This window comes from Pseudorca crassidens, chromosome X (genome assembly GCF_039906515.1).
Source record: "Pseudorca crassidens isolate mPseCra1 chromosome X, mPseCra1.hap1, whole genome shotgun sequence".
NCBI lineage: Eukaryota > Metazoa > Chordata > Mammalia > Artiodactyla > Delphinidae > Pseudorca > Pseudorca crassidens.
Window position 1 is genome coordinate 50,645,708 of NC_090317.1, and position 11,637 is coordinate 50,657,344.

General features: G+C 35.1%; 1 long non-coding RNA gene across 1 annotated transcript in view; it reads left to right on the plus strand.

Annotated features, from left to right (window-relative positions):
• Nucleotides 1-11,330, plus strand: part of LOC137216425 (uncharacterized) — a 37,224-nt gene extending 25,894 nt beyond the window's left edge. Inside the window, exon 2 of the long non-coding RNA XR_010939768.1 lies at nt 8,903-11,330. This is a non-coding gene — a long non-coding RNA (uncharacterized lncRNA). The remainder of the gene's footprint in view (nt 1-8,902) is intronic.
• Nucleotides 11,331-11,637: the final 307 nt, after the last annotated feature.

The window sequence follows — 11,637 nt, forward strand, 5'->3', positions numbered from 1 at the left end:
GCTGTATAACAACGTGAATCAGTTATATGTATACATATATCCCCATATCTCCTCCCTCTTGTGTCTCCCTCCTACCCTCCCTATCCCACCCCTCTAGGTTGGTCACAAAGCACCAAGCTGATCTCCCTGTGTTATGTGGCTGCTTCCCACTAGCTATCTATTTTACATTTGGTAGTGTATATATGTCAATGCTATTCTCTCACTTAGTTCCAGCTTACCCTTCCCCTTCCCCATATCCTAAAGCCCATTTTCTACCTCTTCACCTTTATTCCTGTCCTGTCCCTAACTTCATCAAAACCATTTGTTGGTTTATTTTTTAGATTCCATATATATGTGTTAGCATATGGTATTTGTTTTTCTTTCTGATTTACTTCACGCTGTATGACAGCCTCTAGGTCCATCCACATCACTACAAATAATTCAATTTCACTTCTTTTTATGCCCGAGTAATATTCGATTGTATCTGTGTGCCACATCTTCTTTTTCCATTCATCTGTCGATGGACACTTAGGTTGATTCCATATCCTGACTATTGTAAATAGTGCTGCAATGAACATTGTGGTACATGTCTTTTTTGAATTATAGTTTTCTCATGGTATATGCCCAGTAGTGGGATTACTGGGTCATATGATAGTTCTATTCTTAGTTTTTTAAGGAAACTCCATACTGTTCTCCATAGTGGCTATATCATATACATTCCCACCAACAGTGTAAGAGGGTTCCCTTTTCTCCACACCTTCTCCAGCATTTATTCTTTGTAGAAATTTTGATGATGGCCATTCTGACTGGTGTGAGGTGATACCTCATTGAAGCTTTGATTTGCGTTTCTCTAATGATTAGTGATTTCAGCATTTTTTCATGTGTTTGTTGGAAATCTGTATATCTTCTTTGGAGAAATGTCTAGTCTTCTGCCCATTTTGGATTGGGTTGTTTGTTTTCTTGATATTGAGCTGCATGAGCTGCTTGCATATTTTGGAGATTAATCCTTTGTCCGGTGCTTCATTTGCAAGTATTTTCTCCCATTCTGAGGGTTGTCTTTTTGTCTTGTTTATGGCTTCCTTTGCTGTGCAAAAGCTTTTAAGTTTCATTACGTCCCGTTTGTTTACTTTTGTTTTTATTTCCATGTCTCTAGGAGGTAGATCAAAAACATCTTGCTGTGATTTATGTAGAGTGTTCTGCCTATGTTTTCCTCTAAGAATTTTATATTGTGTGGTCATACATTTAGGTCTTTTATCCATTTTGAGTTTATTTTTGCGTATGGTGTTAGGGAGTGTTCTAATTTCATTCTTTTACATGTAGCTGTCCAGTTTTTGCAGCACCACTTACTGAAGAGGCTGGCTTTTCTCCATTGTATATTCTTGCCTCCTTTATCAAAGGTAAGGTGACCATATGTGCGTGGGTTTATTTCTGGGCATTCTTTCCTTTTCCATTGATCTATATTTCTGTTTTTGTGCCAGTACCATACTGTCTTGATTACTGTAGCTTTGTAGTGTAGTCTAAAGACAGGGAGCCTGATTCCTTCAGCTCCATTTTTCTTTCTCAAGAATGCTTTGACTATTTGGGGTCTTCTGGGTGTCCATACAAATTGTAAAATTTTTGGTTCTAGTTCAGTGAAAAATGCCATTGGTAGCTTGATAGGGATTGCATTGAATCTGTAGATTGCTTTGGGTAGTATAGCCATTTTCACAATGTTGATTCCTCCAATCCAAGAACATGGTATATCTCTCCATCTGTTTATCTTGTCTTTAATTTCTTTTGTCGGTCTCTTATAAGTTTCTTCATAGAGGTCTTTTTCTCTTTAGGAAGGTTTATTCCTCGGTATTTTATTCTTTTTGTTTCAATGGTAAATGAGATTGTTTCCTTAATTTCTCTTTCAGATTTTTTGTCATTAGTGTATAGGAATGCAAGAGATTTCTGTGCATTAATTTTGTATCCTGCTACTTTACCTAATTCATTGATTAGCTCTAGTAGTTTTCTGGTAGCATCTTTAGGCTTCTCTTTGTGTAGTATCATGTCATCTGCCAACAGTGAGTTTTACTTCTTCGTTTCTGATTTGGATTCCTTTTATTTCCTTTTCGACTCTGATTGCTGTGGCTAAAACTTCTGAAACTATGTTGAATAATAGTTGTGAAAGTGGACAACCTTGTCTTGTTCCTGATCTTAGTAGAAATGGTTTCAGTTTTTCACCATTGAGAATGATGTTGGCTGTGGGTTTGTCATATATGGACTTTATTATGTTGAGGTAGGTTCCCTCTATGCCCATTTTCTGGGGAGATTTTGTCATAAATCAGTGTTGAATTGTGTCTAAAGCTTTTTCTGCATATATTGAGATTATCATATGGCTTTCATCCTTCAGTTTGTTAATATGGGGTATCACATTGATTGATTTGCATATATTGAAGAATCCTTGCATTTCTTGGATAAACCCCAATTGATCATCTTGTGTGATCGTTTTAATGTGCTGTTGGATTCTGTTCGCTAGTGTTTTGTTGAGGATTTTTGCATCTATGTTCATCAGTGATATTGGTCTGTAGTTTTCTTTTTTTGTGACATCTTTGTCTGGTTTTGGTATCAGAGTGATGGTGGCCTCATAGAATGAGTTTAGGAGTGTTCCTCCCTCTGCCATATTTTGGAAGAGTTTGAGAAGTGTAAGTGTTAGCTCTTCTCTAAATGTTTGATAGAATTCACCTGTGAAGCCATCTGGTCCTGGGCTTTTGTTTGCTGGAAGCTTTTTAATCAGTTTCAATTTCAGTGCTTGTGATTGGTCTGTTCATATTTTCTATTTCTTCCTGGTTCAGTATTGGAAGGTTGTACTTTTCTAAGAATTTGTCCATTTTTCCAGGTTGTCCATTTTATTGGCATGTAGCTGCTTGTAGTCGTCTCTCATGATCCTTTGTATATCTGCAGTGTCAGTTGTTACTATTCCCTTTTCATTTCTAATTCTGTTGATTTGAGTCTTCCTTTTTTCCTTGATGAGTCTGGCTAATGGTTTTTCACTTTTGTTTATCTTCTCAAAGAATCAGCTTTTAGTTTTATTGGTCTTTGCTATTGTTTCCTTCATTTCTTTTTCATTTATTTCTGATCTGATCTTTATGCTTTCTTTCCTTCTGCTAACTTGAGTTTTTTTTGGTTGTTCTTTCTCTAATTGCTTTAGGTGTAAGATTAGGTTGTTTATTTGAGATTTATCTTGTTTCTTGAGGTAGGATTATATTGCTATTCACTTCCCTCTTAGAACTGCTTTTGATGCATCCCTAGGTTTTGGGTCATCTTGTTTTCATTGTTATTTGTTTCTAGGTTTTTCTTGAATTCCTCTTTCCTTTCTTCAGTGATCTCTTGCTTATTTAGTAGCTTATTGTTTAGCCTCCATATGTTTGTATTTTTTACAGCTTTTTTTCTTGTAATGGATATCAAGTCTCATAGCACTGTTGTCAGAAAAGATACTTGATATGATTTCAATTTTCTTAAATTTACTGAGGCTTGATTTTTGACCCAAGATGTGATCTGTCCTGGAGAATGTTCCAGGATCACTTGAGAAGGAAGTGTATTCTATTGTTTTTGGATGGAATGTCCTATAAATATCAATTAAGTCCATCTTTTTAAATGTATCATTTAAAGCTTGTACTTCCTTATTTATTTTCATTTTGGATGATCTGTCCATTGGTGAATGTGGGGTTTTAAAGTCCCCTATTATTTTTGTGTTACTGTCGATTTCCCCTTTTATGACTGTTAGCATTTGCCTTATGTATTGAGGTGCTCCTATGTTGGGTGCATAAATATTTACAATTGTTATATCTTCCTGTTGGATTGATCCCTTGATCATTAGGTAGTGTCCTTCTTTGTCTCTTGTTCTAGTCTTTATTTTAAAGTCTATTTTGTCTGATATGAGAATTGCTACTCCAGCTTTCTTTTGATTTCTATTTGCCTGGAATTTCTTTTCCTATCCCCTCACTTTCAGTCTGTATGTGTCCCTTGGTCTGAAGTGGGTCTCTTGTAGACAGCATATATATGGGTCTTGTTTTTGTATCCATTGACTGAGGCTGTGTCTTTTGGTTGGAGAATTTTATCCATTTACATTTAAAGTAATTATCAATATGTATATTCCTATTCCCATTTTCTTAATTCTTTTGGGTTTGTTTTTGTAGGTCTTTTCCTTCTTTTGTGTTTCCTGCCTAGAGAAGTTCCTTTAGCATTTGTTCTAATGCTGGTTTTGTGCTGCTGAATTCTCTTAGCTTTTGCTTGTCTGTAAAGGTTTTAATTTCTCCATCAAATCTGAATGAGATCCTTGCTGGGTAGAGTAATCTTTGTTGTAGGTTTTCCACTTTCATCACTTTAAATATGTCCTGCCACAGCCTTCTGGCTTGCAGAGTTTCTGCTGAAAGATCAGCTGTTGACCTTATTGGGATTCCCTTGTATGTTATTTGTTGATTTTCCCTTGCTGCTTTTAATATTTTTTTCTTTGTATTTAATTTTTGATAGTTTGACTAATATGTGTCTTGGTGTGTTTCTCCTTGGATTTATCCTGTATGGGACTCTCTGCACTTCCTGGACTTGATTGACTATTTCCCATATTAGAGAAGTTTTCAACTATAATCTCTTCAAATATTTTCTCAGTCCCTTTCTTTTTCTCTTTTTCTTCTGCGACCCCTATAATTTGAATATTGATGCATTTAATGTTGTCTCAGAAGGCTCTGAGACTGTCCTCAATTCTTTTCATTCTTTTTTCTTTATTCTGCTCTGCAGGAGTTATTTCCACTATTTTATTGGTCAGGTCACTTATCTGTTCTTCTGCCTCAGGTATTCTGTTATTGTTTACTTCTAGAGAATTTTTAATTTCATTTATTGTGTTGTTCATCATTGTTTGTTTGTGATTGGTCTGTTCTTTAGTTCTTCTTATTCCTTGTTAAACGTTTCTTTAGTTCTTCTTATTCCTTGTTAAACATTTCTTGTATTTTCTCCCTTCTATTTCCAAGTTTTTGGATCATCTTGACTATCATTACTTGAATTCTTTTTCAGGTAGACTGCCTATTTCCTGTTCATGTGTTAGGTCTGGTGGGTTTTTACCTTGCTCTTCTTCTGCTACATATTTCTCTGTCTTCTCATTTTGGATAACTTACCGTGTATGGGGTCTCCTTTTCGCAGGCTGTAGGTCTGTTGTTCCCATTGTTTTAGGTGTCTGCCCCCAGTGGGTGTGGTTGGTTCAGTGGCTTGTGTAGGCTTCCTGGTGGAGGGGACTGGTGCCTGTGTTCTGGTGGATGGGGCTGGATATTGTCTTTCTGGTGTGCAGGTCCATGTCCAGTGGTGTTTTCTGGGGTGTCTTTGGCCTTATTGTGATTTTAGGCAGCCTCTCTGCTATGGGTGGGTTTGTGTTCCTGTCTTGCTAGTTGTTTCACATAGGGTGTCCAGCACTCTAACTTGCTGGTCATTGAGTGGAGCTGGATCTTAGCATTGAGATGGAGATCTCGGGGAGAGCTTTTGCCATTTGATATTACATGGAGCTAGGAGGTCTCTTGTGGACCAATGTCCTGAACTCAGCTCTCCCACCTCAGAGGCACAGACCTGACACCTGGCCGGCACACCAAGGCCCTGTCTGCCACACGATTAACAGTTGGCAATAGAAAGCCTGTAAACCTCTCTTCATGGTATCATCTGGTCCTGCTTGTCCTCCAGTTTATTCATGATTCTGTCCTGGAGTACAGCCTGTGAGTTAAGTCTTAAGTGTTAATTCACTGCCTCCTCCATCTTTATAACAGAATTTGGCTTATATCCTACTCTACTAACATAAACTTTGCTTACAGACTGATTACCAGTGTGGAATGCTAACTCCTGTACCACAACAATTAATGGTCTTGTGATCTATCATAATTATGCAGAGTTAGACATCCCTCTTCACCAGTACTAAAATGCAGACTAAGATAAGAAATTTTCTAGTCATAACTCTGACAACTCAACTGACTTTAGTCAGGTCATCTGACAGATGACCACATTATCTTTATTTAATATTTAAGTCTAATATAGCTCTCACTGTGTGCTAGGAATGGCTACATGTACTTTATAAACATTAGTCCATTTAAACTTCACAACAGTGTGATGATTTAGATATGCTTATTTTCATAACTTAACATATAAGGGAACTGAGGTGCAGAGAATCCAAGTTACCCAGTGATGAATTGGGTAACTTGGAATCATAACCTGGCAGTCCAACTCCAACTCCTCACCACTACACTCTATCACCTTTCAGTACAGATTATTTTAAGGCAGCAATTATCTGAATGTTGGTTTTCTGTCTTTTCTATAAATTGGATTAAATAGCACTAAATGGTTTTCAGGGCACCAGGGATTACCCTTGGTTAGACCGTGGGTAGCAACAGGTCTTCAGATAATGCCAAAGGCTTTATCTTCACTCAGTGGCCCCAGGAAGATCTCAAGGTGATATGAGTGACAACAGATAGATTCAAGAATCAGGGTGCTGTGCTGTTGGAAGTGATCTTAGTCAAGTTCCAGAGGGTGTCAGTATCATCTCAAGGTTACCAGATCACTTACAAGTACCAAAAGGAAAAAGAATTATCAATCATTAAGTAGTCTCCTATGGAAGGTCAATTAAGAGATACTAAACCATGGAAGAAATTAATAAGTCTCGTTTCTAAAAAAAATATCAGGCTCATGGATATTCATTATTAAAAGAAAATTTCCTATATTTTAAAGATAGGTGAAATCCCTCCATTTGGGATGATCATGAATAACAGAGGATCACTTTCATTTGGAGTTTCTTATTTACTTATCCAGATACTTGAGTTCTTAATTAGCCATGAAACTAAAATCGCTGACCATCTTCTTCAATTGGTATTCAGTACTATTTACAGAAACTAGTTCAGAAAACTCAGAGAAAAAAGTCTTAACAATCATGCAGTTCCAGTTTTAAATCATATGTTCATGACTATTAGTAGTCCTAAGTTCTTAAGTAGGAACTCACAATTCAGAAAGCTGTTCCAATCCAAGATAAACTCTTCTAGAGCTGGCTCTACATTACACTGACCCAACAGATTTAATTATTTTCCAGATTAGTATAACCAAATGCGATTCTACAGAACTGACATTCATTAAATTCCTAGGAAATTACTTGTATTTTCAACGAATTCTGAAGCTGAAACAGTAGCTTTTTTTCTTCCTAAAATCTTGTAAACTTAATAATTTACAAGGTTCTCAGTGTCAGATCTTACAAGGTTAACATTCTAGCAGATGAGGTCATACAAATTAATGTTGAACAAAAAGGAAAGACCAGATGAATGTTGCACTTCAATCATCTGTGACCTAATCGTCTTGTGACGTACAGGATGACCCAGGAAAAGGGAGAAATGATGGCACCAACAATTAAATCTAATTAAATAATTAGTAAAATTTGGCCAATAGATCTGATTAATCAAAAAATGCAAGATAAAAAGATCCAGTATAATAGTCAACAATGTCAGGGTCTGTTTGGACAATGTTTAGCAATTGATATCTTACAAATAATTCTGACGAAACTTAAGGTTATTACGTCTTACACCCTATCTGCCAAACTCAAGCCTCTCTTTGGCACCCTGAGCCTTCTATTTAATTCTAATTAACTTTCTCAGAGTAAATTTAGGATAAATATATTCTAGTAATTGTGTAATTCTAAATAAATGAATGCACATTCATATGAAAGAGATTAATTCCAGAATAGTCTCTGATCTCTTTTAGAAACAGTGTCCAGCACTAGACCATGCTTTTTCTTTGACCAAGTGAGTTTTTATTGGAAAAGTTTGCAATCAGTCCATGATTTACATTGAACAAGTATATCTATTACTATAACGTGCTAAATACCAACTATAAAAATCAAAATACATATTTATCACTTATTTATTAATCTATCTCTCTATCTTTACTTTTGTCTGTGGTAATACTGTCTACCTTCTGACAATGAAAACAAATATGTTCAAGTCCTTCTCCATAAAGTATGGCCACAGAAAACACACCAAATGATTTGCCTTGTCATTGTAGTTATATTACATTAAAATTTAAAAAAACAAATAAAATTTGAAAATCCCTAATTGGGAGAGATTTCAAACATAAAATGTTTATACATCTTAAATAGTTGCTTTGTAAGTTTGTCAAATTCTCCTCTCTTTAGTATATCCTTATTTAGTATCTGTTCTTGTTTTCTACAGCAGCTTAGCTTAGAACATGCAGATATCTCACCAACTGAAAAGTAAATTAATAATAAAAAATCACACCTAAATCAAAGTGATTTTAGCTTTCACATTAAGACAGATCCATCATTAAAATCAATATCCCTCCTTGAATTAAAAACCTGTCAGATAACTGACAGGCTCAGTCCTTCATTCTTTTGGATCCAATGTATTTTTTAAAAGTCTTTTTGCAAAACGCTACTGTACTTTGCTTTAATGTTAATATTAAAACTGTAATTTAAATGTACTCTGTGTTAAAAAGGCACAATAAAAACAAATTATTACAAATAGCTCCACATCAGAAATTTCATTTGTCAGCTACTAAAATGAAGAAATTAGTATTCAGAGGTAAACCTCCTAAAATGATCAAAATATTAAATTGCTATTTTATTTCCTAACTTTATTATTTGATATTAGTTAAGTATAATATACTTACTGTATATTAACTAAAATTAACAAGTTTATAAGTTTTTTTTAAGTTTCAAGAAATACAATCGTGTGACATATGGTTACACAAGCTTATTCAACATTCACATTAATTAACCTGTGCTAATTTAAAAATCAGATAAAAGTACAACTAGGAAAAACAAATCACATTTACAAAGGCCATTAACCCATAATACTCGGTAAACTTTTTAATTTCACTATATAAATTACCAAAGTTTTCATAGGATTTGTAAAATTTTCTTTTACAGATACCCCGAGTGTAATCAGATTCCTTTCATCAACTGCTTCTAAGAGATTGGGTCAAGATCTAGGAGCACAAAGGAAGAACTTTACCAGAGATACTCTGAGAAGGAGGCTGACAAGATTTTTCTGCTAATCCACACAACATTACAGGAAATTATAGGACAAGGCTTATACACCTCATTGGTGTAAATCACCTATACCAGACAACAGCTCAACAGATTGGTCAACTACTGAAAATCAAGTGGACATAATAATGCCACCAGCTGAGATGATTGTGCAGATCCTTCTGTAAGATTTCTTTAGCATCTGAATTTATATAAAGCTGCCCTGCTCAGACAGAACCCATCTCATCTTGGAGGACTAATATTCCAATCCTGTGAACTGTGTCACTGGGAAGTGACAAATTCCATGCTGTACCGAACTGGCTCTTAAGAACTAAGACTGCTCTTAGAAGTGAGAGAAAAAGAGACACTGGTTCTCAACAAATTCCACTGAGGTGTAGACACATCTTTCCAGTGTGTGATAGACTTCTAGACTGTTGCTAAAGTTAATCCTAATATTAATAATATCCTACTTAAATACTTCTCCCTAGTATTCCTATTTAATGTCAGTAGGTTTATTTATCATTTAATGTACTGAGAATTTACAAAGTTAAAATTGTTAACTAGATCATTATTATTTTGTGGATAAGATGTTCTTCCATTGTTGTTACTATATTTTCCTGGATATAGAGGCTGAAAACTAAGGGATAAGTAAGCACAAAGTGTATTTTTTCAGACTTAAATCTTAAGTCTAAAGTTATTTTTGTAATAATGAATTAATACCCCTGTAATATTTAATGCTGTTGTTTTTTGTTAACTAATTCTACTATCTTGCAACAAAGATGCCTTTAGACAAGTGGTGTTGCCCTGATTGTAAAGAGCCATGTCTCCCTACTCTGGCTCTAGGTCATTGGTTACTACAGACTAGACTTGTTCAAAATGATTATTCAGAAGCTGACCTAGATCGAATGTTCAGAGCTAGTTTTTGCCCTCAGTGTCACCACTCAATTACAGGCCTTACTCAGCCTCCTTTTCCCATTGAGTGGGCTCCCTCAAATTTTACCAGGTGGACGCATGAGAAGGCCTTTCATCCCATTCACCAAGGCCCTCCACTGGTTAGGAAAAATATATATCAGTCCAAACTGGTTACATTTAATGCTGCATTGCATTTTATTTTGTCCAGGACCAATAAAGTCTTAGACCACAGGCTTGGCGGTTATATTGAAATGGCATCTGAAAGAGAAATAACATTAACTACATCTTCAGTTCCTTTATTGGATGACTCTGTTCCTGAGGGTTCTGCCACGGAGTACACAGACTTAACGCCATCAAATGATGGCTTTATTTCTGAGGAGTTTTCATGGAGAAACCAGACTACTTTTAAATAGCTCTCTTATTCTGCTATCCAGTTAGTTCCAGATAAGATCATTGCCTCTTTCTATAGTCATAAGTCTAATGTTATGTTTCTAATTACTGAGGTTAAAAATGTAATCCAGGTATAGTACCTAGAACTCTATTTAAAAGGTACTATCACAGTGCTGTCTTAAATAATTATAACTTAACATGATATAAAGTGAAAAGGACAATATGCTTTTGTTAACTGCTGTAAATTTGTTCTTAGAGCTTTCCAAACTATTTTAAATATAGTTTTCTCTGAGTTATTTTAGGGCTTAATATGTGGCTTGTATACATCACCTTCACATATATAAACTTAAGTAAAAAGCTTTATCACTTGGACATGATTTAACATAATTCTGATTTGCTTCTTATATCCCTGAGGCTTATTCTCTTAATGCTAAGCATAACACTTTGGGACTAGGTAATTTACATCTATTAAAAACCTCACTCAAATACAATGGCTTACAATGAAGATAGTACATACCTTATAGTTGCCTACTTGTATAAGATTTTTCCTCAACAGTTCCAATGTTCAAACCAAGGAAGACGACCAAACATATCACAAGTGTAATAATTGTGGTAAAATTTATGGGAAGCGAAGGGAAAGCATTTGGACATATGAGTGAATTCCAAAATAAAAAATAATCATAATATTTCTGATTCTTACAAGTATGCAGAGGTTTGTTTGGTTTTCTTTGTTTTCTTTAAACTACTGTTTGGAGAAAGAAATACTTCCCCATTTCTGTCGCATTGTATTTACCCTCAATAATTCAACTGTTTACATACAAATTTCCAGAAAGTTTTTTAGAATTTTATTTTAACTGCATGGGTGAGGTTTCTTATAATGATCTAAAACATCAAGATGTTCTGTAAAAAAGAGCCCAATGAGATGTACTAATAATACCTGTGTCTCGTCACATTGTTTCAAAGCTTTCTTCATCTTTGTTGTCAAAGTTATTCTTGCCTATAAAATAAACGTTTGCTTACAGATGAATTACCAGTGGAGAGTGATTAATAATTTCCTTTTTCATGAAAAGTATTTAGGGCCATCAAAATCTTTAGATTCATTCCTTTGCCTCCTATTTAGTGTAAATGAAGATGTGCCACAATGCATAATACTCTTTTTTTCCCATTTACTCATTCATTCAATAAAGACATGAGTTCCTATACTTTATCAAGCACATTGTAAGCACTAGAGGTATAGTGTCAAGCAAAAACATGCACAATCCCTGCCCTCATAGTAGAGTGATCTGTCTCCTGAGATTCTGTTTTTAAGAATTATGCTTTTTATGCCCCTCATA